Source organism: Solanum tuberosum, unplaced genomic scaffold, assembly GCF_000226075.1.
Source record: "Solanum tuberosum cultivar DM 1-3 516 R44 unplaced genomic scaffold, SolTub_3.0 scf00700, whole genome shotgun sequence".
NCBI classification, from domain to species: Eukaryota; Viridiplantae; Streptophyta; class Magnoliopsida; order Solanales; family Solanaceae; genus Solanum; species Solanum tuberosum.
In genome coordinates this window covers 33,959-40,486 of record NW_006239618.1, presented here as the reverse complement: position 1 = coordinate 40,486, position 6,528 = coordinate 33,959, and positions in this window count along the sequence as shown.

Genomic DNA, 6,528 nt, shown 5'->3' with positions numbered 1-6,528 from the left:
AGAACTTCCTAGACTTGGCTCTTGACTTTCCTTGAATTCGACTTTATGGATTCAAGGTTATAATTCATGTTTATGGATGATTTCTACGTGTTTAGAAGTCATTTAGAGTAGTTAGAATCAATGGAAAGTGTTAGGACACTTTAGAATAACTTAAATAGGCTAAACAACGAAAAACTGGTGAAAAACGCCGATCCGGGTGCTTCCCTGGCGCGCCGCGTCAGGCCCCAACTTACTGGGTCTTGTTTTGGGCGCGCCGCCCCAGCCTCCTGGCGCTATGGGGGCGCGACGCGCCTGGCCCTCCCCAGGTGCATCTGACGAGTTTTTCAATTCATTTTCTGATCCTAAATCGTTTTAATCTGATTCTTTTTCCCAAATTCACCTTATATTCATGTACCCAAATCATATACACAAAATCTAAGCCAAACAACTCAAGGAAATAGCAGTTAATCATCAAGAAGTTCCTAACTCCCATCTCATATTCAAGAACGAAATCAATTCAAGAATAACTATCAAAAACATCAATTTCTCAATCTTTTAGGACAAAAATACGCTGAATTAAAACATGCTTGGCGCGTGGGTGAACTAACCCAACGCTATGTGATCTCACATACCTTGTAGGGATCACCCCCCGACGAAAACCACAAGCTAATCTCGACGAATCTTGAACGTTCTTGCTTCCCCTTCTCCTTTTCTCTTTTCTCCAAGCCCTAGCCTAAATTCCAATTTTCTAAAACTGACTAAATCTGATTTGACCCATATTAAACTCCTAAAAACGGATTAAAATAAAAGGGCAATGGAAAGACTAAAATACCCCTTAAATTTCCGGATTGGACATTTCCTTAATCCAACAGCCCAACTTTCAAAGGGAATAACTCACTCATACAAACTCATAATCGTGCAAACTTGGCGGCGTTGGAAAGATCATTCCAAGAGCTTTCCAACCATATCTGGAAGTACACCTAACTCATCATGAGCTAGGAGTTATGGCCGTTTGAAGTTGACCAAAAACTCACTTTAACACCTTTACCACATTTCCAGATTTTTAAATTCTTCCCAAAATTAACTATTTTCCAGATTTTAAACTTCCTTCTAGTTCTTTCTGGTTGCGAGATGTTACAAAAATTGTCCTTTCTTGATTTGTCAAAATAGACAAGTAATTAGGGACAACTAAAACAAGAAAAAGTGGACAAGTAATTAGGGACAGAGGGAGTAATAATTGTTTGTTTGACTTTCTTATGTCAGTTAGAATATGATTATAAATTAATCATTGAAATCATAACATTTTCCCAAAAATAGAAAGGGATTTGTCAAAGAAAAGATGATGTATATATGTAACACCCCGGAAACTAGTAAGCTAAACTAGAGCTTGACGAGAGGGTTAGAGTCGTGAATAACTCCCCGTACTTAAAATAAATGTTTTCATGTTAGAACGTCAAGGTACCAACCCTCAAGGACCAACCAAGGGCCCTTGAGGAAGACCTTTCAAGGATGCCCAAAACAGTGACCCACGAAGGGGACCCATGCCCCGTAGGTCCACCCACACCCCGTGGGTGAGGGGTCGTGGGTCAGGGTCCCAAAAATAGTGCCCCAGACACCCACCCACAGATGACCAGCATGCCACGTGGGTCCATCCACGGACCGAGGTCATGGAGTCGTGGGTGGTCACCTGGAAACTGTTTTAAGGAATTAGTTAGGGGCACTTTGGGGTTTTCCAGTTTTAATTAATATTAAGTGGTGTTGTTTTAGCCTAAATTAAACCGCCTATATAAGGATTTTAGACCCTAAACTAACTCATCCAAATCATTATTTCTAAAAACCCAAAAAAACTCATCCTCTCCAAAAATTCTCTCTCTAGATCTCAAGGAAGAAGAAGAAGGAAGTTGGAGCCTAGGGTTTCAAAGAGCAATGTTTTTTCTACTCAATTTCATGGGGATTCATAGCTAAGTTATGGTAGTCAGTCATCCATGGATAACCTTCATGCATGGAGTCCCTCCAAATTCAATTTTAAAACTAGAAATTCTCCAAAAGTTAGGGTTTGACTTCAATCTCATGGATTCTTTCAAAATGGTTTATAATGATTGAATTATGTTTTATTGTGGATAAAATTGATGATTTTACATGGTTTTATGTTGAATTCCCCAAGAATCCATGAATTCCCCTATTTTTCCAATTATGATCTCAAAGTGTAGGTATTGATTGATGCAAAGAGAATACTATAGAATTATGCATGTAGTAATTGAACTACTTGAATTATGATTACATCCATGTCTAATGTAGTGAATTCTAGATGTGTTGATTGAATATGATCTATGATCCTTGAAGGGCAAGGTATGATAATTAAGTATGGTTATGAGATTGGCATAATACATATGTTGGACCCTAAACTTAGCTTCAACTTTTAACTTTGACCTCCAACTTTCATAGTGCACAAACAGACACTTTAATTATCCAACATTTAAATAAATAAACACGCGATTTTTGCAGCCAAAGAGCATGAAATGCAAACGCTCCCACGTGTATTAGTGAGCCACTCAATGGCTGTCAACTAATTAAATATTTTACACGTCGATTTTAGAACAAAAAAAAATCAAAAATAATTTTAATTTATATACAAGAATCAAAATTAATTCCTCCTAATGGGTTTTAGAGCTTGGTGCTCATTGTTTGATGGAGCTTAGAGGTTTGTTGATGGCTGGCTTCTTGGTTTAGGTGTTTGTGGTGTTGGTCTGTTTCATGGGGTTTTTAGGGGTCATTTGGTTGCTGTTTGTGTCTGGTTCGAGCTGCTGGTTGCAGCAGTGTTGTTTCGTGATGATTCTCGCCAGAGATGGCGGATCTGATGGGTTTAGGGTCGTGTATTTGGTGGGTTTAGAGAGCTCGAAGCTCGTTTGCTTCATGGGTTGTGCTCCAGTGTGGAGGAAGAAGGAGAACGGCTGGGTTGGAGGTTTTTGGAGTTGGGAGTTGTTGGTTGTTTGAGGTTGAAGCCGGCTCGCTGGTGGTGGCGTGAGCGGAGGGAAGAAGAAGAAAATGAATGGAAAGTTTTGGGTGGTTTCAAGTGGTGTTTGCTGGCCGGAAAACGGAGGAGTAATGGGATGTGTTTGTTCACTTGTTTGGGGGGTCATTTGGTGGTGGCGTTTTGTCTGAAAAAGAAGAAAATGAATGGGGGTTTTGGGTTGCCGGAGATTGGCAGGAATTCGGGGTGGTAGAGTTGTCATTTCAACATTTTTTTTATCGTTGTGGGCCTAAAAAATTACTCCTAACTCGCACATAATACGTGCACATCACGCATTTTGCCAGGTAGGACTCACGTGTTTATTTATTAAAAGGTTGGATACTTAAAGTGCCTGTTTGTGCACTATGAAAGTTGGAGGTCAAAGTTAAAATTTGAAGCCAAGTTTAGGGTCCAATATATTTATTATGCCTATGAGATTTATGTATATGCTTTATGAACACTTTGAGAGTAAAGTGATTATGATTATGATCTTGTCGTGTGTGTTGTTGAAAGGATATTCTCATTTACACACCTATGTATGAATATTATATGATGTGAATGGTTTTCTCACAATATGATGATTCTAAGGTTGAAAGACTATTCTCACCTATTGAATCTATGAGCTATATTATGAATTATGTTGGAATGAGTGTCAAGACATTCTTTCATAAATATAAACTTAAGTCAAGACTTAATGTGAACTCCGTGGGGAATTAATGCTTAGCACCGAGTGGATATTGTATATGAAATGGAAGCTTTTACCCTAGTTGAGTCCGGCTTCCGAATGAAAGCTTATACACTAGTTGAGTTTGACTTTCCAATGGGATCCTTATACACTAGTTGAGTACGACTTTCCAATGGGATCCTTGTACACTAGTTGAGTCCGGGTTCCCAAGGTATATCTCATGACATGGAAACCTTCTACCATAGTTGAGTCCGGGTTTCTAGTAGCAATCTCCTTATCACATAAACTATAGTGTAACTTACAGAAATAGCTATAGTTTTAGGGTTATTATATGAAATAGCTATAAGTATCATATTTTAAAAAAATAGCTACACTTTGTGTTACAAAATGGCTATATCCATATATATATGTCGTTTTTGCTTTTAATACAAAAATACATTCTAATTAATTTCCCACTAAATAAGGTAAATTAGTTAATGTAACTGACAAGGCTTTTTTCCAGCCCTTAAACCCACAAATTTGGCACTTTAAATATGTAACTGACCACTACCTTTTAGGATTCTTTTCCGTTTAAAAATAAAAATTATGTTTGCTCTTTCTTCTTCAATTGACGCCTAAGAAAAATACAATTCAATGGCTACCATCACAGTCATGATCCGGCATTCTGAAAAATGGAGTGAAGAGAATTGCTATGTAGAATATAGCATTGACAGGATACTAGTGTTGAAGGAATATGCTTCGTATTCTGATTTATGGCTATATGTATATTAATGAAAGGTTAATTTTTTGTGAGAAAAATAATATTTCTGGTATTCAGTTGATTATGTATTCATTTATTTAAGTATTTAATGTATGTATACTTTCATATAGAATGTATAAATGAAATTACGTATTGATTCTAGGTTGTCCCGTCAATTGATTACATTTATTCAGTAACTGATGAAGGGAAGACTTATATCGTATGCTTGGAAAAGAAGACTTGCAGTTGCAACAGGTTTCAAGTTGACGGAATATCGTGCGCACATGCGTGGAGGGTGTTGGAAAAAAAAATCTTCCAGATGAATATTGTTCAGACTTTTACAAGCCAGAAACAATATTGAAAACATATGAAGTGCATGTGTATCCTCTCCCTGACAAAAGTGAATGGAATATACCTTAACACATTGCTACTGAAGTTGTGTTGCCACCAAAATACAAGCGGCATCCGGGAAAGCCAAAGAAGCAACAAGAGAAGTCATTTAGTGAGTTGAGTAAAAGGAAGGGTACGAATTCTTGTAGTACATGTGGATAACGTGGTCATAATAGGCAGTTCATGTCGAACTGCAACACGGAATGCATAGGACCTGATAATCCCACTATTGAAATGTTCTTTTACTTAATTATCGTTATGTCGAATAAATGAATAATTTTTTTCTTATTTGCCTTTTGAAATATTTGTTTCTTTGTTTGCTTGCTTAAATTATAAATTAACTTGAATATTATCTCAATACTCAATTTGATACTATTAATATGTATTCACACACCCAAACTACTGATAATACGTGAATATAGTTATACTTGATAATATGTTGGTGAATACATATATAAAATAGTTATATTAGTGAAAAATTTGATTAATATAACACACAACCTATAAAAATACAAAAGGAACAATGTTCTCTGTATACGCTTACATATTACTTACTTTAAAAACATATGTAATTACTACCAACATTTATTGTATGTTTATCACTTTTAAGAAAGAATATGTTGGTGAATACACATAAAACATTTACTGAACGTTTATCACTTTTAAGAATGCAAGTATCCAAATGTCCTCAAGTAAGAATTGAAAATAAATGAATATAGTAATACTTGTGTATATTTTGATATGAAAAAGACTCTAGCATACATTTATACTATTGAATATGTTGATAAAAAAAAAACACACAAACTGAACAAAGATATATATCCAAATGTATGTGTTCAGGCAGACTGGACATTTATACAAACATACATCGATTTCTTCCTACCATTACATTGAATGCAATAACCCAAACAAAAACAGTAAATCAATATTATCATATATAAATAGAAGAGTTGATAATGTTTGACAAAAAACAAAAATATTAGTTTTAACCATAAGCATTAAATAGAAGTTCAAAATGATAATTAGGATAAGAAACTAATCGATCCTAACAAGTTGACTATTATCGATTCTTGTGGGTGGCCTGATCATTCTGGGTGGTGCCTCATTCTCGCTAATAGCACCTTCTTCCATTTTCTTCGCTGTATATTCCCACAATAGTGCGCCATACGTATCTGATGCGGTATAACTTAGAATCAAGGTATTGAACTGGAATACCTTCACCCTCACTTAGGTACTCTGCAAATGCTAGCAAATATATCCCACAATCCCTGATAAATGAGGAAAATAAATTACTTATTAAATAGGATAATGTTTTTTTTAAAGTATATTAAGAGAATGACAACATTTACTACAGTCATATTCTTCAGAAAACAAAATGACAATATAACTCTAAATTGTCACGCCCCGAGCCTACACCCTGGGCGGGACCGGCACTCGGAGACCATTGCTGGCCCCAAGCGAACCCTTGGCCTGGCTTTCTTAACTCAACGGAAACTTAACTCAACAGTACACTCAATGCAATGAAAGGTTATAACACAACCAACTGATGCATAACATGCCAAAAGGCAGCTCGAGTCTCAAAATAGAATATTTACATAAATACATAGATGAGAGACTCAATACTAACTGACTGACTGTCTATGAAAGCCTCTAATATACTGAGATGGATGTGGGGACAGACCCCGCAACATCCTAATAAAACAAAACTAGGAACACAAAATATCC